This window comes from Alligator mississippiensis, chromosome 11, assembly GCF_030867095.1.
Source record: "Alligator mississippiensis isolate rAllMis1 chromosome 11, rAllMis1, whole genome shotgun sequence".
NCBI classification, from domain to species: domain Eukaryota; kingdom Metazoa; phylum Chordata; order Crocodylia; family Alligatoridae; genus Alligator; species Alligator mississippiensis.
Window position 1 is genome coordinate 10358273 of NC_081834.1, and position 26924 is coordinate 10385196.

At 42.0% G+C, this 26924-nt stretch overlaps 1 long non-coding RNA gene across 1 annotated transcript; it reads left to right on the forward strand.

Moving 5' to 3' along the window:
* LOC132243335 (uncharacterized) lies at positions 1-24916 on the forward strand. The gene is made up of 4 exons (XR_009455542.1): positions 1-83; positions 10935-11137; positions 23705-23808; positions 24542-24916. It is a non-coding gene; the product is annotated as an uncharacterized LOC132243335 (long non-coding RNA).
* The last annotated feature ends 2008 nt before the right edge of the window (positions 24917-26924 follow it).

Here is a 26924-nt window from a genome sequence, read left to right on the forward strand (position 1 = left end):
TTCTTGGCTTTATCCTCAACTTGCTATGTAATTTTGGGGGAGCCACATAAACTCTCTGTGTGCCACCGCTCCCCTTCTGTAAGGTAAGTTTGATAATCTGACCCATTCTTTGTCTTTTTTGGTCTATTTAGATCAGTGGGGGCCAAACGTTTTGGCAAGTGTGACACAAACCGAGTCCTGTACCCTCTCTGATCTCCTTCCTCTGTTCAATCTGCTGCTCTGTTTTCTGCTCCCTAACCTATCTGCCACTGCTCCCTGCTCCTGCCTGGATCTTCCACATGCCACACCGAGAGGCTATCTGTGCCACTTGTGACACATGCATTGCAGAATGACCACCCTGATTTAGATTATGATCTCTGTTTGTACAGAGCCTGCCTAGCATAATAAAGCCATGGTTGTGTCTAGGTGGCACTAAATAATAAGGTTCATGGGACTGTCTATAGGGCCAGGGGTCTGTTCATGAGAACTGCATCACAGAATAGTTTTATATATAATTGACTAAAATTTGTACCTGGAATTACTGCAGATACCAATGGGTTTGGCATTGCATTGCGCTCACAAAAAGGAGATGCCTTGTGAAATAAGAGTGAAAAAGCTTTCTTGCTTTGCCTCTTAAAAAACAGTTCCCAAACCAACACCTCTTGCATCGTAACTATATTCTAGCTTTACCAAAATGAACCATTCTACCCTGAAGGTTTTAGAATACCTAGTATAGGTATTCTGCCCAGTATAGGTATACATGTCCATTCAACCTGAGGAAATAATTTCTTTTTCAGTATCTTTGAATGTATTTTGATCTTCTAGCTGAAGACAAAGAATTAAAGGCTTTCTAAAATTCTCTATTAACCATCTTCTTAATGGGGAATCAGAGGAACATAATTCCCTTCTGGAAGCTTCCCTCTTGAATGTGACACTGTTATTTCCACGTGTCGTGTTTCCATGTGGCTTTTACAACAGGTGATCTAGCGGAGAAAAGATGATTTGCAATAACAACGTATATAGATTAGATTGGTGGGTTATACATCTCTTCAAATTGCCCGGCTCATAAAAATCATGATGAGACTGTTTTATTATTTCTTTTCAAGAATATTAGGAGCTAGGGATTGTCTTGAGAACACCTATAGACACAAGCAGAATAATATTTAAATGACTGTTACTGTTGGCATGAAATGAAAAGCACTGAGCTATATGTTTACCTTGTCATTCATGTGCGGCAGGAGTTAGTTCTCTGAGTGATCGGGTCAATTCAATGACTTTTAATTGTTTCTAAATCTTTCACTCCAATTATTTATGCTGCCAGGGGTGTCTCAGTTCTCTCTTATTATCACAATGGAAGGGAGCGTACCTCTTGCACTGAGAATGGTGCAGCTAGCTTGTTTTACTCAGCTTGAAAGGTTTCGATCCAACCAAATGATTAAGCATCTGCTTACCTTAACCCGCTGGGAGCCAACTACTGGGGCAGACATGCCACAAATTAGCCCTCCACCCTCCCCAAATGCCACTCTAGTCCCCTTCCCTAATACCATGACCACGAAGGTGGCTGGGGAAGCACCCTGACCGAGGTCATACAATTAAAATGGCACGGTGTAGTGGAGGCTTGTACCCTTCTGCTTGTGGACAGGACTCCCTATGACAGCCTCATAGTTAGCTTCCCACTGGCCAGGTTCCAGTGGGAGGATCTAGGTTACATGCCGACTTTATGGAAATATGAGACTCCTCCCTATCTTGCTCCTGCGGCCCTAAAACTGAGGGCAAGTGAAACTCAGGGGCATCGAAGCCCTGTGTCTCCAGAATTGGGCCTGCACATAGGATGCCCACCAAAGGATTTGGAAGCATCTGAAGCCCCTGGCGAGGATGGAGGATATTTGAAGGTAGTAAGGCCACATTTGGGTCTTGAATGATTCTCAGCTTTAGAATTGATTTGGCTGATTTGACTTGGAACACTAAAAATTTTACCTAAAAAAAAAAAAAATTGCTACTCCACTTCTGCTTTCTGCCCTGGGATTCCTGGCTGGTCTGCTGCTCTACTTTCTGCTCCCTGCCCTATCTGCCATTAGTGCTGCATGTCCACACACACAGACTGCCCATACCACTTGTGGCATACATGCTGCAGGTTAACCATGTCTGCCTTAAATGATGTGAGAAGTCCTGCAGACTTCACCCTACCAGAATTCAGTAGGAGTGCTTAAAAGTGCTTAAGGGTCACCATGGCTAAGTGCAGAAGTCAAAAAGCCTGAGGACAGACCAATTCAGTCTTTGCAGGTTAGTCTAAACTATGTAGATTGAACCAATTAGTAAGTGAACAGACATTCACTTTTGATTCCAGAAATGCAGCCATGTGCCTGCAGTGGCTCAGGCCAGAAACTGGGGGGTGTGCTAGAGCAAGGCTCCCTACTCCATTGCAGCAGACAGCTTGGGCCCAGGCTAGCCCACCCACCCTGCAAAGCACCTGGGATACTGGGGGACTGTGAGTTAACTTGACCCTAGAGGGGATCCAGACAGAAGTTCACTAAATGAATTTAACATGATCAGTTAAGTCTGATACTGCATCCATCCAGGTTTATCTTAAAGCAGTTTTGGCCATTTTGAAAGTAGTTTACATGCACTGAACTTCTGCCGTGTTGTAGATTTGAGCCAGTTTCTGATCACTTATGCTGGTTTATGTATAACTTCTGTTGCTAGCCCATGTGCTTGAAGTGCACAGGTGGGCTGAGGGCTTTACTCAGTAGTGAAGTGTTTTAAAGACCATAACTCACAATCCATCCCTTAAGATGGAGATGTGCCATATTTTATAGGGGTTGAACTTGGGTTCAGTCATTTTATCCATGAAAGAGACCAGTAAGGGAGAGTTCAATTCTAGATGTAAGAGTGCCCGTTAGGTTGTAAACCTTCAACAGAGGATGGTGTTTGTGCTGGCAGTGACTTTAGGAGTTTCTGTGCAGGCACAGAGGCCAGTTGGGTGTAAGATTTTTGGAGAGATTTTTTCCTTGGTGCCAGGAAAAGATTTCATGCCAGGAAGCTCTGTCAATCACCCTTTTCTTCAATGGAGGACAAGAAGGAAGGGTGGGCAGAGAGGAGGAAGGGAAGTCACTCCTATATGCTTAATACTAGCTCTCTAATTTGTGCTTGTACAACCCCTCCATTCTCGTCCAAAAATCACTTCTCTCACTGTTCAATGGGCTTTGATTTTCTGTATGGAGTGACAATGAAACAGTTAATGTCGTCATCACTGAAAATTGCAGTCTCTGGGAGGAATAAAAGCAAAACAATCTGCCGATCAGCCACCAAGAACAAGCTCTATGTTAGCCATTTAATCATATTACTGCTCCCAAAGCCATCCAAACCAATTTAATCAAATTGTATCACGGACATGGTGTTATTGTTTTTCACGCCTATTAGAAAAATAAAAGTTAGCACTTATTAAATGAGGATCCTCTTGCATGTTGATTGCTTTGCTAATTTCTTGTTGATAATCCCTTGTTTTGTCTTCAGATAGAAGGGTGGGTTTCTATCAAGTTACTCAGTAAACATTGGGAGGCTGCTAAGTCTCAAACGTATCAGCTCCAAAGAGAAAATGAAAACAGAAATAAAGCCAGATCCTCCGCAAGCTAACGAGAAGCAACTATGGTAAAGTCCATGAAGCTACCATGGTGCAAATTGAATGGGAAAAGGAGGGTGAGATGGAGAATGTCTCTATATGTCTTTTAGGCACAGGATGACCATACAGCCCGGTTTGGCCAGGACCGTCCTGAATTTCAAAATTAAAGGCAAAAATTAAAATGAGAATCGTAGAATTGCAGGGTTGCTGGGCATGGTCCAGAGGGGAGGTGGATCCCAGATTTCCTTTTGGTCAACCTATTTACACAAGAACTACATTTACCACAAGTTAGGCAGCACAGCAAAGAGACAGAACTGGGATGGGCTGGATTTAGAAGAGACTTGGCTTTCAGCAAAGATAAGGGAGGTGTTTGGCAGTAGAGCCGTGTTGGCTTGTGGGAAATAGGATACATATCAGGAGCAACTCAGGCTGGGTGTTGGTTTGAGATATAGGTGATGTTAAGGGCAATGCTTTGCCTTGTTTCACATGGATTAGCATTTCCACACATGAGGGATTATTATACATATGACCTGTGTTGGCAAAATGCCACTCATGTGCAGCGAAAACCCTGAAGAACCCAAGAATGAGGAAATCACATACCCCAAAATGGATACCGCTTTTCCTGCAGTATTTAGTGATTGATGTGATAGGGGTAATCTAAACTCATGTATCAAAGATCCTGTTGTTCATAACAGGAATAAGGGAGGAATAAATGTCTCCACAGCATTAATTGAGTAGATAAATTATGGCAGATTTTTTTGCCCTTCTTGGAAGCTTCACATAGAAGCCACTAGAGAGACAGGGCACCTGGCTTGATGGGCCATAGCTTTGTTACATTATGGCAAAGTCTACATTGTTAAATACATTTCTGTAATAACATCATGAAGGAGATATACTGCATTCTCTGCTTTTAGCATTACCAGATTAGCAATTGCAGTGATATTTGGGGGGATGGTATTTTTCTTCCTCTCTCTCTGAATTTAATTTAAAGTTGAAAGAAGGTTTCTGGAATAGTAACAGAACAACAGTAACCACTGGTTCAATTCAGCTTACACCCAAATAAAATGGTTCATTTCAGCTAAGTACAATAATCATGCAATGCTGGTTAGTTTAAATGCTTTGTTTAGAGGGTTGTTTTTTGCTTAAAAAAAAAAAATTATACAGATACTGCTGAATGAGCAGTTAGGAAACACATGTTTCCGAACTGCAGTTACAAGTATTGTAAAATATGATTGATACCATATGCTTTCATTCTTTTCTTTTCTGTTATTTTTTTAATGCAAAGTGAATTTTAGAAAGGGCTTATACTATTTCATATATATTTCAAAAGTAATAATCATAATTAAAAAATAGCCTGGGCCATGTGGCACCAAAGGTTATTGCTCTGCTCTGCCACTTAAGAGACCCAGGTTTGATTCCTGGGAGGAATTTTTAAGTCCCTAGGGCTGGAGGCGGCTGTATGAGCCAGCTGGTGGCCAAGTATTAGAGCCAACTCAACCAATTAGTAGAGTCCTCCCATCCGGTGGCTGGATGTGTTCAGTGTATGTGTGTGTGCCTTGCACATTTTTTGCAGCTGTGGTATGAATCAGGGCCCTTCTGGCTCATGTACAGCAGTTCTATCAGGTTAGCCCCAGGAGCTTGTCCCACCTGGTAGTCGGGTTTTTTACATACATTACTAAAGTAGATATAAAATGGCTTTATGTCCAGTACCCTCCATATGGGGCACTACTCTGCAACAGCCCATGGAAGATTAACTGCAAGAACGGCGCCATTCCATGAATCCTTGGAAACAAGAGGGTGATTGTACCCAAGGGAAGGGCCAATGTGTAGATCTTTTTCTGAGAGCCTCTTGTCAAGCCCAAACGTCTGAGATGGCTAGGTCCAAATTTTGATGGAGTTCAAATAGTTAGGTATACCTCCAAGCCTACCTCATCCAAATCAATCCACACACAAGTCCGCATACAACCCCAATTGAAATCAGTGATGATTTACTGCCACTGAGTTCAGCTCTAGGAAGTAAATGGGACTGATTGCATTGGTGAAATCAAGACAGCGGTTTGTGAGCAAAAACCCATGCTGTCCTTCAAACTCATGTATAAATATGGAGATTGCCCTAAGAAAAGCTAAATATTTAAGTACAAACACAAGCGGGGTTTTTTATATATCTTTATGTTGCATTATTTTTAGCACTTTATGCTTCCTTTTTCCTTGTTAATGATGTGTTTTGTTTTGTTAACTATATGGCAGAAGTGGAAAGAAGTAGTGATTACTGTCTCTAAATGGAGAGGAGGGGGGATGTGGTACTTCACCGTAGCACCAACTAACTCCTGTTGTGTTACTATTCATTTGTGGTCTTTTCCCCTAATCTTACAGGTGAACAGCCCATGAAAACTAATGCCTAAAGGAGGAAAATCTCTGAGGGTTGTGCATATAGTAATCTGAATTGAAAAATGAATCAGAAATACCTCTGTGTCTGTTACGTGCATAACCAGTGTTACTCTTTCAAGGTCCTCATCCTCATTACCAATAATTTCCCACCCGGTAACAATCAAAGAGCATATTACAGAGCATGGCAAATACGTCAGATTTTAAAGCTGATATGCACTTTATTTCTGTTCATTTTTTTTTGCACTTCAGCATTCAAACATAAGTTAGGTTTATGCTGTGCATTACTTGAAACACGCTGGCTAGTTTGGACAGCTACAATAGTCCATGCCACCAACCATGAGACTCTTTTCTTATTTCCACGCATGTTTGAATTGTTGCCTCACTTGTGAGCTGTTGGCACCACCAGCTCAATACAACACAAACTGAACTAATGTTTCTGGGAAAATATACCCAGGAGCATCCCAGAAACAATGCCTACAGCAGCATGTCTCTGTTAATCACGAGGGAGGTGGAAGCTGTCTGTAGAGCCAGCTGAGCGAGGGGAACGTTCCCATTCTTTGTGGGAAGCGAAAGGAAGATCAGCAGGATCCTGTTGCACGCCTCGCCTTATCCTCCCTCCACCCAATTTGTACACCCCCTCATTTCTCTCCGCGGGCTCCTCTGCTTTGTTTATATTTTAGGTGACAAGACACAAACCAGAAATGGGAATGAAAGAAAGAGTGTAAGGAGGATCTGACTGTGAGGGGCTGTTCTGGAAGCAGTGAGCTATAATTCCTGCACATGCATTTGGCATCTTGCAATATGCCGCCTCTTTGGCCTATGCTTTGTGCGGATTCCAAGGGGGTGATTCATTCTGACATGGGAGACCATGGTGTCTTTAATGCCAAGCTTTTACTCGGCAAAAACACAAGAGAAGAGAGAAGTTGATTGCTTTTTTGACTTCCTTAAGCAATGTTTCCTCCCTCCCACCCTCCGGTCCTGCATAGCTGGGAATGAGATTTTCCTATGAGAAACTTTGCATTCATGACATAATTCCACCGTTTTCACCCCAGGTTTCCCTGCAACTTTTTTTTCCCCTTTCTTCTCACAATTCAGAGCAAGCAGTATAAGATTACTAGCACAATTAAAGCCAATGGAAAAGGAAAAACTGGGTCTTAAGGCCTTGATAACCCTGTTGGGGTCATCTGCCAATAAGAAAAGAGGGTCAGCTCTCTGCCACGAATTCCAATTTTAGTGTCAGTGACAACAGCAATAATAATAATAATAAAAATAATCAAAGAAACACAGGAAAGCAGATATGTGATCTAAAATCATCTATAACCAGAAGTGTTTGTCTAGAAACTTTAGTCTCTGGCAAGATGTCTATCTTCTCCTTTTTGCATATATTCCCTTTTTTTGGAGAATAGCCTTATCTAATATCTAAGTACTTTTACAACCTTTTTTTGGAAAGGTCTCCCTGGTCACACGTACCTTTGACTAGAAAGGAAGGCTGCTGATTGCATATTTTTCTTAACTGGAAAGTGGCTTTTAGAGAACAATGCAGAATATAATTATACACTTGCTTTCAAAGATTAAGATAAATGAAGCTGTTGCAACTGGGGGGAGGGGGGTAAATGTTGAAAGGTTCATTGCCCATGGAGTGGAAAAAGAAACCATTTGTGATCAAAAGGAAAATCAACATAACGCTGGTACAAATGGGCTTGAAGCCTGTAGTGCAGACCCGCCTGGGTTGAGAGCTGAATGAAGAGTGGTGACATCTTATATCAGTTCTTTTACTACATTCCCCCTTTCCCTCTTTCCAATGACTCGATTCATAAAAGTCAATGGTTTTACTGAAATCGTAAGTGCTGAGCAAAATCCAGCTAGCAAGATCATGGGTTTCCTTTGCCTCTTGGCCTTTTTTTTATTAGAATGCTGCAATTTTGGGAAGAGATATAATGCCCGATATTCTTGGGAGGCTATTAAATATAGTGATACATGTGGACAAGCAAGCACAAGTTTAGATAACTATGAGAATGTATTCACTCATTGAGTTTGAGGATAGGTTTTTAGTTCTTGCAGACAGTGCTTATCACCCTGAGTTTGGCCCCTGGAAAGGAAAAAAAAGAAAAAAAACCCAAAACATAACAGCAGTTATCAAGCAAGATTTGTTCAAAACTTTACTCCTGTGCCGCACACATTTTTTGCTTAAATAGAATTGGCTATTTCATGATATTTGGCACCCATTAATTGCAACATACTTTATGAAACTGAAAACATTAGACAAAATATTTTTATTTCTTGAAAGCAAAATATGTATTGAGCGCAGTTGTATGCTTTTACAGTTTTTTGGGGGGGTGAGGCCCTTAGCTGGTATCAGCTGATGTAGTTTCATTAACTTTACTGAGCTACTTTAATTTATGGTACCTGGGGCCATGTGTAGACAAAACGAGAGGTGTGTGTGCATGACACTTTAAAGTGGGCTAAATGCTTTTGCACCACTTTAATGGTGTCAGGGTTTGCATGCCTCGGCAGTGTATATTGCCCATTAATTCCAGCCACTTCAGGAAATTCAGCAGCATAATGCACCTTAAATTACTTGGGGCACAAGTTTGCTGTCCCTACAGCTGCGGAGCGAAGCACTGCACTCCGTGCAGCTCCATGGCACTGCAGGAAGGCCTGCAGGCAGCCTGGCAGCAGCCTGGGAAAGCAGGCTCCACCCAAGATAAGCGGAGAGCCTGATCTTTCCTCCCCTGCCGCTGGAGCCTGCCTGCCTGCGTGGGGGTGCGGTGCTTCCCTCTGAGGCAGTGGTGCCCCCTGGGACCATCCGAGCCGGGTGACTGCAGCTGGGTGCCACCTGGGGTGGGTGACACTGCTGGCATGGAGGGAGGCACCAACCCTCATCTCCCCCCACGGCCCAAGGACTGCTCCACCTGCCAGCAGCTTGCCCTCCCGTCCCCGCCAGAGAGGCAGGTAAGTCAGCGGGGTGCGTGTGCGACACAGGGGTTTAATCAACCCTAAATTGAAGTGGTGTTTTTAAAACCCACCGTTTCATTTTAGGACCCCCATTTCATCTACACACACCCTGGGGAATCTGGTCTTTTGTATTTAGGTTTAGCACTAGTGACACATTCCTGATCTTGTCACTGTGCCGGTGTGTTTGTCCCCAGAACAGAACGGACAGGAGCGGTGTAAGTTCCTCTGACGACACTATCTCATTTGTGTCCTGAAGTGAGGAGAGGGCAAAACTCAATCTTCCGGTTCCATCACATTTTTGGCTTTTCAAGCCAGACAAGCCCACCTTGGTCCATCTTTGCCATGCTCCATTTTACAGAAGCCATTGAGCAACCATTAGACGGGGAAGATCTTCAGTCACTAAGGGCTTCAGTTGTTCAGCAGCCAGAGCTCCAAAGTATCTATAGGAGGTGAGCATATCTGAAAAGCATATCCAATTAGCCAGTTGAATGATTGACAAAGACATGCCTCCTTTTGGAGGGGTGCAGGTTCTAGCTGTGTTGGTCTAAGGACATAGGCAGACAAGGTTCTTTGGGTGAATCCGATAGCTAATTAAGTTGGTCTAATAAATATATCAGATTCTCCCAAAGAACCTTGTCTGCCTGCTTTTGGAGTCTTTTGAGCCGTCATGGCCCTGTTATGTATCCAGTTTTATAAAAAGCAGAAAAATGAACTTGTAAAGGGCAGATTCTTCACTTGAATCCACAGAAGTAGCTGAGCCAGACCAGAAAGAAAGAACAGTAGGTGAGACCTTCATATCCATTAGCTGTCCCAGGACATGAACTGAATTGGGATATCTCCAAGCAGACCAGGCCTTTGCCTGGGCTGGTCCCACACCCCTTTCATTGGGTGTGATGGTCAGTTTGATCTGATGCTCCCTTATGGCCCGACGGTGACTTTATTTTAACTGCGGGTGTCTATGCTATAGGAACTGACTGTCACAATGATGATGATCAGGTAGAAGGCAGGGTACAGATACACCTTATAGACTAACTAAATCAGATATGTCTGATGAAACCCTGTGGCATGTAAGTCAAGGGGGTAAAGAAAATCTACCTTCTTGGTACCCAGAAGATGGCCCAGTGAGACATCTCTTTTTTTTTTTAACTGTGAAACTAATGCAGCCTAAATCCATTAGTCCACCAGAAGAATGAGCATGGCAGGCAGCAGACTGACAGTGCTTAAAGGCAGCCGTTTCACTGTTTGACATGTTCAGCCAAAGTGAGATTTATACCTCCACTCACTGGGAGGCTGAACCAAGTGCGGCTTCATTCCTCTTACCTGTCCTCTTTTCAAGGAAGAAAGTGAGTGCGAGGGAGGGACTGGGCACAGATTTCATACTGAAGAAATGGCACCTTATTGGCATCGGGAAGTAGCACATTCAGCAAGGCCAGGATGACATCTACACACATCCTGCAACTCCAACTCCTTTTGCTTGTGAAAAGCAAATCTGGATCCAGTCTCGGTTCCTTTGTGCAGGTGATTCTTTGTGCAAAACCAGAATCGCAAAGGCCTCGAGCTTCTGGAGATGTTTCTTTCCCCCAACAGGACATGAAGGAGGTCAGATGCTACTGGAGCCTATGGCCTGCAAAAGTACCCCCTGTAGGTCTTATGCAGGGTTTAAGTTTGTGGATCTGTGCATTTGGGGATCCATAAGCCACGCTCTTGATTCTTACCTCTCCCTGTTGGGAAGGGCAGCAAACATATGTCCCTGGGGAAAAGATCAGAGAAAACTGAACCTCTGTTTCCTTTCCTCCATAACAAATTATTTTTGCATCCATAGTCTCAGCCAGGGCAAATTCATATTTTAAAACTAGGGAAAAACTAGGGTGCTCAAATGGTAATAGGGACTTCTGCAAGTACTATTATTACTGCTGTGGAAACTACTGGATCATGTGCAAGAGTTTTGTCTCCCAAGAGTTAATTTTCTCCTGCCACTTATTCTCATTTCCAGTCGCAGCTCCGGGCAAACCATTCTGTGATGTCAGTGTGATGTCCACAACCACTAGGATGATGTCACACGGCATGAAGTTTTCTCAGTTCACTCAAGAAATCTGCAAGCAAGTTCACTCACACTATCTTGAACAGAGATTTGGTTTCCCCTGCAAAAATCGTCAGTGCAAAGATCAAGGGAAAGAGAAATGCAGAAAATATCGCGTGAGTTAATTATTTCTTCATGACAAAAATCTCTCACCCCTCCCATTTTTTGGTATAAGGCATCAGCAGCTCTTCATGGGTATTACAAAAAGGAAAGTTGGAAGCCTTAAGCTGCTTTTAGTTTAAGAGCTGTGTCCAGAAGGCAGTAACATCTACACATAGGCATGCAAAATCAGTGAAATATTACTCATTCCACCACTATGTCATTCTTTTATTTGGGTGCAAAATAATAAGGGCTTCAGTCACAAATACACTAATTACAGTGAAAATAGAGAGAACATGAGAAATCAAAGTGCATTTTAAAGTGTAAATATGCAACCATGGAATCATTAAAGGGATACAAATGTTGAAAAAAAATAAGTTTATGAACTCCACATGTAACAGGATTGGCTGTGAAAGAGTTTAGCTGTCCTTCTAGAAAACAAAAATTAATTTGCTTTGGCCAAATTAAAATTAATTAAAATTATGCAATGTTGCCCTTGTGTTAATTTTAACGGTGAGGTTGTTGTGATTTAAGGCTACAATTAGTTCTAGTGTTTGAAAGAGAAGCACTGTAATCGAGACAGGACATTTTAATAATCCTGGTTATAAACATTTAATACATCATCTTTAGGGACTCACAAACACATTGTAATTAACTTTTACAACTGAAATAAATCAGATTGCATTAGCATATTGCAAAGGAAAAAATCATTTGCATGATTGAAAACAGCTTCGGAAAATTATGTATAACAGGCTTCATGTAAACATACGAGGCAGTCGCAAACTTTTACAAAGATTTTATGGTAAGTTATTTTAGGATAATTTTTTTTTAATGTAAATTTATATTTCTCCAATTAGAACTTTTCCTACGTTAGGAATGTCCCTCACTCTACTTTGTATCCATCCAACTAACTAGTAATAAACAGGTACATGACCAAGGTCAACTAACAGCATAAGGCACAAGATTAAGGTCCTAGTTCGACTGATACTTCGGGGAACATGAATAACTTCACTCGTGTACACAGTCTATTGGCTTCACATGGACTGTTCCTATGAGTAAAGTTGTGTGCGTGCTTAAATATTTGCAAGATTTTGACCTAATCATTTGTCTTTGTTCTTGATCAGACAAATTGCAAATATAATAGACTCCAGTACTATAATCTGCATAGCATCTTTACTGCAGAATCATCAAAAGAAATAAAGGAGGGGTGACAAAAAATCTTCAAATTGTATGTTTAGCTTGCTTTTTATAAAAAAAAAAAAAAAAAAATGTGATTGGCTGACCTATCCCCACACATCCAAAGTTCCCCAGCTTTAGGGAACTTTGAACTTGGATTCATGTTCTGATCCTGTGAACTTTGAATCAGAAAGTTAAAACTGTAATTGATACCCATACTGGACTTAGTCAAAATGCCAGAGACAAATCTCAAAACTTTGGAGAAGTTTTGAACTAAACATTCTGGCTTGGGGCCTTCCTTAAATGATACTAGGTAAAGCCATAAGAGTTAATTAATAGAAAGGAAACTCTCTTAGATAAAATGATAAAATCATTTTTTTCCTTCCTGAATTAAGATGAGTACAAATTATTTTGATGGTTTTCTGGAAGCAGATCCTGTGCATTAATAAGAAATTAAAAACTCCTCTTTAGACTAAATTAATGCCTTGAATCTGAAGTCCCTGGTGTAACTCTTTCTTGAAGTCAGTAAAGTTATTACCAGGGGGCTTTGTTCACAACACCTATATAATGAGTAAATCCCATTGACTTCAAAGGGTTTTCCCATACACAGCTAGTGGGAGAATAGAGCTCCAAGGATTAATCTGGCCCTGTATTTAAATGTAAGTGAGAGGGATAGGAAGGGGAAGAAAGCAGATTGCTGTGGGAGAGGCATTCAGTCTGGGATCTTCAAAACCTGCCCTTTTCATATCAACCACATGTAGACATTATGGGATGGTGGATATTGGTCAGAGAGGACACGGCCATGTGAGAAGATAATAGGGAGAGAGAAAGTGGGACTGGGATAAAGTGACTCTTGGAACCTGGAATAGAAAGTGTAAACCTTGAAACACAGAAAATGAATGTCATTCAAACACGGCTCCTATGGAAAAGGGAGAAAGGAGCTTGAGATCAGAAAATGAAAAATGAGGCTTCTATCGGAAAGAACCAGTTTGGGTTATACTGAAAAAAAGAGCTGGCTGACCTGGATGGGGTCAATACAAAAAGGGGCGAGTGAAATGACAGGGGTGAAGCCCTCAACTGTTGAAAAGGATTTGCAAAAAAAGGAACTGGTGGAGATTCACCCACTTAAGATCTCGCTGCCATTAAAGTCAGCCCCACAATGCTTTTTGTCTTTCCTTGAGCAAATTCTGACTGGATTTTGGTTTGCTTGGATATTTAGTCACCTCTAATTCAGCATATTTATCCATACCAATTTTTGCCCGTGGAATTGGGAGCTATTTCGGGGAATGCAGTCAAAAAAGGGAATAGGCCAAATCGTTGTCTTCTTGCCCCAGTGTGTGTGGGGAAACAGCTTTGTCTCTGGAGGCCATAGTTTATTGATTTAAGGGAGCAGTAAGTTAATTAACACGAGAAGTGAAGCCTCCTGCATAATTAACAAGACATTTACCTAAAATCAATAATCTAATTGCCACACCTACCGTACATGGGGGACAGTGTTTATCCTATTGAGAAGGACTCATTTATATCTGCATGTTAACACGATGATCGGTGGTTTGCTTAAGAGACTAACCTGATCTGTAAAGTGATAATTTATTGAACGATCAATTAAACTTTTTAGCCTAGCAAATATAAACAGGAAATTAATAGCCACTAGTCTATTTCCATATGAAATTTCACACTTGGCAGGTCTTTTCTTATGGCTCGGGATTATTCTCCAGGTTGCTGAGAGGCATAATGAAAGGGGGTGAGAAAAGAATTACTTTGTTATGGGCACGGATACAACAACGTGTATAGATTTTTGGAGCTGTGTATAGCAGAAGCCTCTGAGGAGTGTCTGTCTTTACTGCAGGTTGAAAAAGAGGACTCAAGAAATCAGGAAACTTAGTTCTCAGAGGGGCCAAACTAATATGGGAGCAGCCCTAACGATGCCACAAAGAATAGTGGCTCTAGCCAGCAATATGCCTCTTCTGCTGTAGTATTAGCCAGGAGCCCAAACCTCCCATAGTATAAATTAGAGCAGCAGCAAGGGAGGGTAACACTATCAGGTGGTTTCCCTTGCATTAAAGTTGCAGCTGATAAGTCCAAGGCCACCTATGGGATTTGATCCTTTTCCCATTGGACATCTAATTCTTCTAGATGCCTTTGAAAATCTAACTGGCATATCAAGGGCACAAAACTGGACTGGAAAACTTCATAAGAAAAATATTTCTTCCAAGTTTTCAGGCATAGGGTCCAACTATATAGGAAACAGAAGGGTTTGGTGTTGTGTTTTTTTTAATTAAACCTTTAATTCTTGGCACTTCTCGTTCTAGTCTTCTCTGGAATCATTATAGTCATAGGTCTATGCAAACAAAATATCGGTGTATTCCCAACTTTTTCTTTCCAAAAGTGGAGCTCCTAAGCCAGATTAACTAAACAGCAAATTAAATTACATCTTTCAAGTCTGAGGAAGAATGATGTCATTTCTCCCAGCTGGGGCTTTGGCCTTGTGTTTGGTTTAAGCAAGAGGCAGAGGGGTTTTTTTGGATGCAAGAACAATCTTACTGCAGCCAAAGTAGCTCTTCTGTCCATACCAGGAAGTGATTTGGATAATTCAGCTCACCAATAATAGAAGAGTGATTGAAAATCCATAGCACCTAATAACACTTGCTAAAGAGTATATAAATTGAACAATAAATCTATCTTGGAGTCTTGAATTCATAGGCTCTGCCTTGAAAGAAAAGTTTGAGCCTGTCAGTTGTCATGACTTCTTCTGTACTTGTGCGAGGCAAGGATTTCTTAGGGCGGCATGTTTTATTGGACAAGCTGCAGAGTTGAGGTAGTTAGACAAGCTTTTCATAAAATCAGAGAAACAAAGAAAATTTAGGTTTGGAAGAGACATTAGAAGGTCATCTAACCCAATCCCCTGCTCAAAGCAGGACCATCCCTAACTAGATCATCGCAGCCAAGGATTTATCCAGCCAGGGCTTAAACACCTCTTAAGATGGAGATTCCACCACCTCTCTGGGCATCCTGTTCCAGTGCTTTATTACCCTCTTCGTGAGTTTTTCCTAATATCTAACTTAAACTCCCCTTGCTGCAACTTGAGACCATTGCTCCTTGTTCTGTCGTCTGCCACCACCGAGAACAGTCCAGCTCCATCCTCTGTATAACGCCCTTCAGGTAATTGAAGGTTGCTAATAAATCCCCTCTCAGTCTTCTCTTCTCCAGATAAGCTCAGGTCCCTCAAGATCTCCTCAGAGAAGTCACGTGCCCCAGTCCCTAAACCATTTTTGTTGCCCTTTGCTGCACTCTCTCCAATGTGTCCACATCATTTCTATAGTGGGGGGTGGGGGTCTCAAAACTGGACACATGACTCCAGATGTGTCCTCACCAGTGGCAAATAGAGGGGAAGAATCACTTCCCTCCATCTAAAATGAAACATTCTTACCATCAGTCCCATGTGCCATTCGCCTTCTTCACAGCAAAGGCACGCTGTCGGCTCAGATTGAGCTTATTGTTCACTGCAACCCACAGGTTCTCTACTGCAGAGCTGCTGCCCAGCCAGTCAGCCCCCAGCCTGCACCAGTGCATGAGATTGTTCTGTCCTAAGTGTAGGACTTGGCACTTTTCTTTATTGGACCTTGTGAGAGTCTTTTTGGTTCAATCCTCCAATGTATGTAGGACTCTCTGGATCCTAACCCTACCCTCCAGCATGTCTACTACTCCCCGCAGCTTGGTGTCATCTGCAAACTTACTGAGGGTGCACTGCATCCCATCTTCCAGGTCATCGATGAAAATATGGACACGCTTTTGAATGCAAGACCTTCTTCTTCATGTAATGTAAGTTCTTCAGAACCTGTAATTTCCAGAAAAGCCATGGACTATGGATGTGCAGTGCTGCTAGAGCAGTGATTCTTAACCAGGGTTGCTGCAGCACCCTGGGGTGCTGCAAAAGCCTTTCAGAGGTGCCGCACAATATAAACCATGCAAACACCTCAACACGATTCACAACATAAACCTAGAGATTTCAAATAGAAATATATAGTGTTAAAAATAGTCTGATCTGTTGTGGTCTTTCGGAGTTTTTTGCAACAGAAGAATTGCTCTATTATTTTGTAGTAAAATAAGCGAATGAAAGCTAAGAGCTAGTATTTTTTTGAGGGGTGGTTTGAGTCTAATGAGGGGTGCCTTGAGTCTAAAAAAGATTGAGAGCCACTGTACTAAAGCCATTCCCTGTCAAATTCCAAGGTCATCTTGTCCAAAGGAATAATTTAGTTTTGAAAAATGAGTGAAAATCCCCAGCACAAGACTATAGAGTATCTAGGTTTAGCACTGGGGTATTTCATGTTAATACATTCAAAGAGAATTGGGACTGGTTGGTGAATAGCTGACTAACCAAAAATTAAACTACATTTGTTATGAGTATTATTCATAAAAGCAACACTGCACCTAGCTGGGCTGAAAATAGATGCAGCCTCTGCTACTATTTCTTTTGTGGGTAGGCCTACCCAAGGCTAATGGTTTGTGGTTAAGGCATAGATAGCAGTGTCTTAGCCAGTGACACACATGGAAGCAATCTGGCCAGCATCCCATTCAGCCAGGTCTGAATCTCTGGCCTAAATTACTAGGTGCCCATTTACAGATGTGTCAACTGAGGCCAGTCCAAAACAGAGCTGAAACTCGCATCTCTGGGCACATAGCCAGACACCTCAATCACTCTGCCACTGCGGCCTCTTCCGCAGTAGGCAATGCTAAAACTAACCCCAGCCCCACCTCTGGGGAGCATGACCAGACCCTTGATTTTAGCCAAAAGGCTGAGAAGGATTTGTTAAATATCGTGTGGATCTATAGGCTGAAAAAGTCTGGTGTGGATTTCATAACAATTTTGTATTATATACATTGTATACAAGATGTGGCTATGGGACATCATAGCTGCTCATGAATTACATTCATGTTGTATATTAGTTCTCTGGGATATTCCCCTTAAACAGCCACCCTGCTTTATTCCTTCCATGATCATGTCAAAAATCCTTACCCCTAGATCCTGATCCAACACCAAGTAAAGTCCATAGGAATCTTCCCATTGACTTGAACATGAGATGTACCAATTCACCTTCCCCAGCCATCTGTGTTTGTCACCATTTTTCATATCTAATTCATTATTATTGCTGGCTTTTCTGTGGCTATCTTCTTCTGTGGCAACATCCACTGAGCAAGGAACATCATTCTTTTGGATCAGACCTATGAAAAAGGTTCACATAAAATGACTTTTCTACAAGATCAGGTGGTGAGAATCATGATTCCTCCTATCTTCCTTGCACTGTAGCAATATGTTTATGTAGACTCAAACAAAAGTAAATCCAGGATCATGGACACCCCCCCCCCTCCCTCCCCCAGTGCTATATCACCGTGATACAGCAAATTTCATGTTAAAGATTAACACAACCATTCACCTCTCTTTGAGTTGATTCAGATCGTCTGCAGATGCAGGAGATATCACCAAATTGGTTACGCTAAATTCAAGTTTCACAGGGGTTAGGATCATGGGGACCAGATCCTATTCCACCTATTAGGTGCTTAAATGTGATCCTATTCTACCTTGCTTGAGTCCTTGAACAACTGTTAATGCAAAAGTTAGACATGTGTGTGGGTGCTTCTCTTCCTTTTTGCTTTTTTGTGAGTTGGGCTTAAAGATAAGATGGTAGCATGATATGAAAATAAATGTTTTAACAGATTTTCAGGGACTCAAATAGGATGGAGTAGGGTTGCATTTAACTGCCAAGGTTCATTTAGGTGCCTAAGAGGTAGAACAGCATCTGGCCTATACTTAAAAAGTAAATGAAAGCAGAGATTCTGATCTTACGATGTGATTCTACGAACTGAAACCCAAAGAACAAGCCTAGAAGTGTTTTAATCGATCCCTCTCCCTATCTTATCTTGTGGGCTACTTTGACTTTTCAGTTTGTCAAGGCCCAACTTGAGATGTTTTACCCGGATGTTAGTTTTTTGTACATCATGAGCCCAGTTGGGGAATAGAAGAAGAAAAGCAATGAGCATTGAATGATTTAGATGCACATAAAAATGCTTTTCAGTATTATGATGTGTGCTACCTAAACCGAGATAACAATGAAAGTTAAAATATAATAGCCTTAAAATTGATTTTTCAGTGAGCAGGTCTCTGTCTTAAAAAAAAAGCTTTTTTTCTTTTCTTTTTCAGAGCACGTCTGGAATATTTTGGGACATATTTCATTCCGTTTGCTTTAAATACAGATATATATCTTTAATTTTAAAATTTAAAGCACAGATTTTTTTTTTAATGACAATATATTTTTTTCCCCTTTTCATTGATTTTCCAATGTAGCTATTTTAACACTCTTGCTACTATTACTAATGAAAGAGCAACAAGTCTGCTCCAGGGAAGTTAAGCAGCTTTCAATGAGGATTGTCAGAGTAAAGCAGTCATTTGCAATTAAAAAATATTTTATACCTCAAGGGCATGCTGAGTTCTAGGCCGCTGGACTGTGCATGACTACTAATCCCTGTACATGGCATAGTGACTTATCTTGGCCATGATTTGAGACTATTGGACACCAGGGTCCCTATACAGGCCATGGTTTGGCAATGCAAAGGCAAAAGGAAGAGAGGTGGACACAAAGGGACCCTTTGCAATATAATATTTAGTGAAGCAGCAACCTTACAGATCAGCAACTTGAAACTAAAAGAACTGGCCCAGAACAGCATCAATTGATGAAGACTGGCCTGTGTTTTATGCACCTGATTGGGTGAGAAGTTGATTGGATTGGATGTTGTTAGCTGGGGTGATATCCTACTTTGGTGTTACTGCCGAATAGCTTGCCTTCATGGCCTAAGTACAGAAAGTCAACAAGCCCCAGGCTGAATCGATTCAATCTTTTCAGGTTTCTCTAAACCGTGTAGTTGGAACCAATAATAAAGTGAGCTGACATTTGCTTTTGAAGACAGAAAAGCAGCCGGACCCCTCAGTAGCCCATACCAGTAGCTGGGGGTGCTAAACCAGACTGCCCAACCTGCCAGCTACTACTGAGGGCATCCGAATGCAGCTGAGCCGAGCACAGCCCCAGCCCCTTGTTATCTCCCCCAGGGGAAAACGGTCCCTCTAGCTCTGGGTTGGCCAGATCCCCCAGTCTCAGAGGGGCTCCCTGCCCCTGGCAGAGTCCCCCAAGCCCTGCCCCTAGTGCAGAGGGGGACTTCTCCCTCCCACCCCTCAGTATGGTCCTACCGGGCTGACAGGCACAGGCAGAGGCTAGGGAACAGAGGCTTTATTGCCTCAACCCTGTGAAAGCAGGGTGGCAGGACCAGTGGATCCCAGTCAGCTCTCCAGGCTGTGGGTCAGGGGTTGAAATGCCTGGTGGGAGGGGGCTTTCTCCTCCCCGTGCCTTGCAGACTCCAGCTGGGGGAACAGTGCTGGCCTTGGCGGGGGGTATGTTCCCTCTCCTCCATCCCCTTAGATGCAAAGGCAGCTGATGAAGGGCAGAGTTAAGGTGATTCCAGCCCAGCTTGAAGGTCTGTGGAGGTGGGGCAATGACCTCACAGAGTGGGCTTTCCCCCTACTTGTGTTGTGCAGGCCTGGGCTGGGTGGGGGGCCTGGGGTTCATTCCCCTGCCCCCCATCCCACCGAGCTGACAGGCACAGCCAAAGGCTAGGGAGCAGAGGCTTTACTGCCTCAGCCCTGTGATAGCAGGGGGGAGGGCCAGCCCAATGCTGCAAAGTATCCTGGGATTCTGGGGGAACTGGGAGTTAACTCGAATCAGGAATGGATCTGGGACAGAAGCTGCATAAACCAGTTGGACAGAAATCAGTAAAGTCTGACACTACATACATCCAGGTTTATCTTAAACTGGTTTGGGCCATTTTGAAAGTGGTTTATGTGCACTGAACTTCTGTTCTGTTCCAGGTTTAAACCAGTTTCTGATCACTTAAACTGGTGTATGTGCAACATCTGTCCCTAGCCATTGTGTGATGCCCAAGTTTTCTCTGAACAATACCAGGTAGCTTCTGAGGGTGTTAGGTGCAGCCAGGCCTATTTAGAAGTGAAGTAGTTGTGGTCTGGACTGAGCACAAATTTGGAGGCCATGGAAGGTCTGCTTTTTATTTGTCCTCCTTTCTGCCGTGGACCCACTACCTCGGAGCTGGGGCTCCTTCCTATCAGCCCGACTGTCTGAAACGTACACCAATTTGGGGGTGTGCAAGAAGAGGTCTGCAAGGCACCCAGGAATTCAGACACACAGCATTAACAAGGACTTCTGAAAGATTATCCTTAACCCTTGTGCACCTCAGTTTCCCCACATATATTGGGAGGTAAGAATACCCTTCAGTCACCTCTGCAAAGCTCTTTGATACCTTTGCCGCTGGAGGTGATGGATTTCATGCCAAAAATTCTGGACAGGCACAGGAAGGACAAACTGGACTAATTGAAATGCTTACTCTATTATTTTAAGTGATAGATGGATGGTAGGTGCCACAAATAAAGGTCTCTGTTTGTATTTCACCTGCTTTTTTGATCAGGAGAGAAATACAAACTCCCAGGAAGGAGCCTTTATTTGGGATCTGATCCTGTTGCCTTAATGAGGTCAAGCCTATTCTGGGTTTTCACCACTTGTTTGACTATGCCACTGCACACTGCAAGTGTAGGTATGATTCATACTAGGCGATCCTGGTTTCCACCGGATTATGCACAGGTGATTGTGATGGAATTACATCCGTTTCAGGGGATCAGAATCTAGCCCAGAGCTTTTCTTTCTTAGTGGAAGTTTTGCCTGAGCAAGGATTGCACCGTGAAATTGTGGTCTGGGAGATTCAGCACTTGAAAGTGCCTTGACTTTGGCACAATTTCAATGCTTTCTGTCTGAAAACTCTAAGACAATAAAGCAAGGAAAAGAATGGGTTTCCTTATCTGGGCAAATGGGGGCCACTGGTACAGTGTAATTATATGTGATTATATTTTTTTCTTTCCATAACTGATGATGTTCTCCTCCTAATGATCCACTCCTTATCAATGTGTCCTTGTGTTCCCCCACCCTGTATGTTTAAGCTGTGTTTTGCTTTTAACTCTTAGCAGACTTCTTCCCCTCCTTCCCCTTCTCTCACACTGTTCCTTAGAAAATCTGCCTGGAGTTCACTGGACTTTGTGCATATCCATAAAGAAAACAAAACAAAAAAATCCCTAGCTAATCTTTTCAAATTAGCACAGCTCCAACTCTGGAGATTCTCATTAGTTGTGTGGCTGAGATTTATCAGCTCTCATTTGCCTAATATGGGGCCTAACTTTAGGCTCCTGGCCCTTTCAGTGGGGGGTAAGAGAGAATAGGAAGGGGTCTTTTGTCATTGCCATGCGGGCTCACTAATTTGCTCCGCCTAATAAAATTACAAATGAACACAGCTTTGCTCATGTTGCCTTTATAGGTTATAATAACCTTGGTACCCCATAACCTCCTGCTAGCTGAATTAATCAGATCATATTAATATTTCTTCTTACTTTCTTTTAACTGGTTCTTCTCTTAATTAAAGGGGCCAAAAGATGTAAACAGGGTAGGTGACTAGAAACATGGCGTCAGGTTATAAACAAGGCTCATTAAAAAGATGGATGTGCCGGCAGACTGCGAAAATTGCTTACTCCGCAAGTGTACATTTTGTAATTTCCTGACGACTAAAAGGACTAATACCAGATCCTGCTTTTCTTCCCTAGCCCCCACCCTTTTCTTTTTAAAACATGTATAAAAGATGATAATTTTTGTATGCTGGGGGAACTCAGAAGAGTTCATTCATCAGCTAGGATAAAGGCCATTTTATTATAAGCCTTTCTGCCTCTTCAAAAGATCAGGATGCGAAATGGGATATTATTATAACAACAATAAGCAAAATAAATCAATTACAAACTTTAGTCTTGTGGAAGGAGAGGGGCAACGAGGAACGTTTTTCACAAAGAAATGATTGTTATATCTTTCATTCAATTAGTAGGGAATTTCCAGCATTAAGCCAGATATGAATGTGTGCGTTGCAGAGCGAAAATTGGCAGTATTTGTAAACAAGCACAAGGACAATGTGCATGCTTCAGGCTGAACACGATGCACACAGAAACACCCACCCACACTTTTAGTGTATCACAAGCACATTACATGCACATACTGTATCTATCAGGGTCAGTGTGGGGAATTAACCATTGACATTTGTAAAATGCTGTGTTAAATTTGAAGGAAAGGAGCGATACAAGTGCAATCTCCCTCTCTAATAACATTAATTTACATTTGCACTGAGCGAGTGACTTCAGCCCTTTTTAATGTGGAAACTTGATGCAATATTTGATATTAGTCCAACTCCAGCACAAAGAGCATGAAACGAAGCAGGGGAGAGTTTTCTCTCCTCTACTGATTATTAGTAGGAAAGACCAAACCCCTGATTTTTCCATCTCCTTTTATTCCTTCTGTAGAAGAAGGAAAGTCATTCTGACAGGATGATGCACAGCATGACCAAGAAAGACCTCTCTCCTTCATGAATAAATTAGAGATGAAAGTTTAACTGATCCCCTTGCATTTTTATGGAGGGACCTCATCCTAATTTACCTAAATGCTTTGAACAGAATGAAAGAAAAATGTAAGAGGCGAAGGTGGAAAGGTTAAAATCTGTGTTTAAATAGAAGGGTATTTTAACAAGAATGCTATGTGGGTTACCTGCAAGTGACTGAGGGTTTGTTTTTTTTTAAAGTTAAGCATTTAACTGGGTATACCACAACAGGATGTGATTTTTTTCAGTAATTATTGTTTTCCATATATAAACCCTTTGTGTTTGCACTCCATAATTTCATGTCCACAAGTTACTGGACTGAATATTGATCGCTATTTCTACTTTTAAGTAAAAATAATGAATACCGGTTAGTTAATAAAGCTTGAAAAGTCTGCGATTCAGATAGCATCTGCTTGACTTGATTTGAACTGCAGCACAATAGCATACAACCATTAAGATGCTTTCTACATTATTTAAAGTTCCTATAGAATTCAGAAGAAAATGAGAACCTGCCTCGTGGTATTTTAGAATTGCCTTAAAGAATGTCATAGAGAATTATATTCCTTCTGCATACGTCTGTAAGATGCTTAACATGATCTAGGGGAAATGTTTCTATATTGCTTTTTAGACTCATTTTTAGGACACTTTTAACATTCTCTCGAACCTGACAGTTTCATCCCTATGAAATTCTACAGCACTTTTCTTACAGGTCGGTATACTTTTATGAATAACGTTTAGGAATAATTAACATAGAGAAAAGGCTGATTTTCACACCGGTTGTTAGAAACTAGACCACACGCGTAAAAGTTATCAGGACAATGACTGCAAACTCGCAGCCATTTTTTTTCAGGGGCCGTTTATTCTTCACTGTTGCAATTATTTTCCAGGTCAAAATTCCAGAGGACAGATCGCATCAGAAGTTGTCTGCAAATGTCAGGATTTTTCAAATGTCCTGACTGCTTCTAAAGAGAAAATAGCAACTTGGTATTTTGTAAGTGCTCCAAATCTATCACACTTGGGCTGCTTTGATTTCCCTTCTGTGACTGACAAAACCACCTGTGTGCACAGTCTGAACGTGTCTCTTTTTGAAATAGTACACTTTTCAGAGAAATATCCCGGGAGTGGATGGATGGTGCTGACACCAAGCCAATAAGCAGGACAATTAGAAAAATAATCTGCTTGCTTAATTGGTTCTGGGGTTTTTTTGTTTTGTTTTTTAAAGAACATAATGCTATTTATTAGATTTTGTTCTGGAGGTGGTATGAGCCCATCCGGCTTGATGATTTGGTTTTCTACGTGTGTGTGGTCTGAACAAGGTCTAGGAATGGTAGGCCTGGCGATAGAAGCAGCTCCCTTTGGTCTCTGAGGAAATCACTGAACATACACTTTTCAGCTTGTCTAAGTGATTTAGGAACCTAAGCTTTAGTCTTAAAAAATAATACCCAAGCACTTGTAGTCAATGGGGTTTCTAGGTCACTGAAGAATTTTTAAAAATAGGCTTCAGGCTTCCCACATTAACTCCTACCTACTTGTGTCGGGTATCTTCACAATTTAGAAACATTTCATTGCAAACCTGAACCAAGGCTAATATTTAAGAGACCGATTGAAAACAATTCATTCTCAGACTGTTAAAAAAAAGAGAAACAATTGCACATAGATTACTCTGCATTGTGAGATTGTGTAAAGCAATGGAGTTTTAGATAGGTTTTCTTTTTATTACACAGCTGTTCGTCGTATTGAAATTAAATATTTCAACAGAAGGGGACTGTGTAGGTCCAAGGGATGTGAGATCACATGGTCGCTCAGGAAGCATGGACTCTGTTTCCAATCTCTGCCACTGCCTGACCACAGCACCTTGTGAAGGTCATTACCCCTCTCTCTTCTTCAGTTTTATCAGCTGACCATTGTATCGCTTCATACAATGCTTTGAGATATAAAATAAAGATGGAAAAATCCCCTGTGTATGTTAACTGGAACCTGTCCCTTTTTAATTTTTTTTGCTCATTTTTCCACAGCACACTCTCATCCTTGTCTCTTCTAGAAAAGTATGTCTCTACATTCAGTCAAAGCGATACAAAAATAAATGGAAGAGAGAAGCCCGTCATTTTATATGGTACTTTTTTGTGCGGCCAAAAACATCTTAGCTTTTCAAATATCTGCAGTAGTGTCACGATGGATGCTGCAGGGTAGGGCACGTCCTAATAATAAATACTGAGCCTGTTCCAAACTGGTAATACATGTATTGATATATGTATTTTCCAGGATTTTTGGCAAACCTATCTTGCTGACTATACTGATGAAGTGTGCGAGTAATTGTGTATGCATTTCTGTGAAAGATGAATGGCCAGCCTTCCCAAGGACACTCGGCCGGGCCATGATGGTGAGCGTGTGCATTTGTGCTTGTGCGCGCACACATGTGTATCTGGTTTTCGAAGGCTGACGAGGCGTCCTGATCATTTCCTCATTTTGAGGCCGACCCGTAGCCCAGCGCACCGGCCCCACGCTCAGAAATGTTATTATTCTGTCGTGAGCCGTCCTTTGGTCAGGATGTTACTTCATTTCCACCTTTTGTCTCGGGCTGAATGTGAATGATGCTCTTTCAGCAATATACGGTCGCTCAAGCTCCCTGCTGCAGCCTTACATAAATATACAACACCCGTCTCAGCCTATAACTCACTTCAGGCCTGGAAAAATAGTGACTTCCTTTATTGGTCAGATTCTCTCGCAATTCCCAACAGCTGTATGTTTTCACCTCTGAGGATCCTTATCTTCAAGTTTCCATTTGTCTCAGCACTATTCCAGTGGATTGCCAATAAAAATGATTCCCATTTTTATAACCCCTGAGAATGCAGAGAGCAGGCTTTCCAGAAAAAAAAAACCTATTTTTTACATGAACAAGAAACAAAACAAAAAAAAAAGACTCCATACAACTTACCAGAAGGCAGGTTCAGCCTCCACAAAAAAAAATATTTCAAAGCGTGAAACTTCCTGAACGATCGGCACAGCTTCACAAAAATAGGAAGGGAAAGTCTCGGCTATCTCTGCTGTTGCTCAATCCAGGACTATTAATTGTCCATCTGAGCGAGAGGAATGGCTGCGCGTGGAGGGTTTCTTCGCACGTTGGTGCGTCCCGTGCACAAATAAAGCTATATTTACACAGAATTAAACTGGAGAGCGTAAAATAGCCTTGTAACCATATGACAAAGATACACTTAAAGAGATGTAAACACTAGGTACAGGGAAGTTTGCCAGGTTAGAGTCAGCGCGATCACTCTGTTTTATTACTGTACAACTGTTTACTGAGAAAAGACAGATGATTGCTGATATGCTGTGTGTGTTATCATAAGGGCTTGCTTGGGAGCTTTTTGTGACTGACAATTGCTACAGCCCTATGCACAAACCTGGCTTGGGGAGTTGTTTTTTTTTTCCTTTTAATTCTTCTCTGTCCATCATGCCGAAGCATTAACAATTCTTTTCGAAAAGTAAACTGGCAAAGCCGCCAGAGCGAACTACTGCAGTCCCTTAGGAGTGTCGCTAAACGTGTTTAAATCACTCCTTCAGCAGTTACATTCCAGGGATTTGGGGTTTTTTTTTTCTCTTCTCTTTTTCTTTTCTTCCCCAAGAATAACTGCTCCAAAGTCTCATCACATTCCTGAGCTGGAGATGGACTTCACCCAAACAGGCTCAGTTTTGGGTGGTGTTTCTTCCCCTCTCTTCTATCCTGCCCCTTCCCTGTTCACAGCTCAGAGAAAACCCCGTGAAAACTTCTGCCCAACAATCTTACTAGGCTCCGGTATGGATCAGGTCCTTTTGTGCCTTCGGTGCAGCGCAACTGGACTTTAAATCTTTCCTAAAATGCAGCAGCTGAGGACATCCTTGGCTTCGTGGCTTCGAGCCCTAGTGACATCTCCTTGCAATTTGGTCTGTCTAGGCGGTGCAAAAAAAATAGAAGAGAAGAGAAAGGCCTTGAGGGTTGGGGTTTAAAGAACACCGCACTGTAATGATCCTTACTTGAGTAATAGCTCCTAGGAGATGGGAACAAGACAGTGAAAGCTGGAGTAGCCCTTCCAGCTGCTAATTTGTGCTAGAAACCCATTCTACAATTAG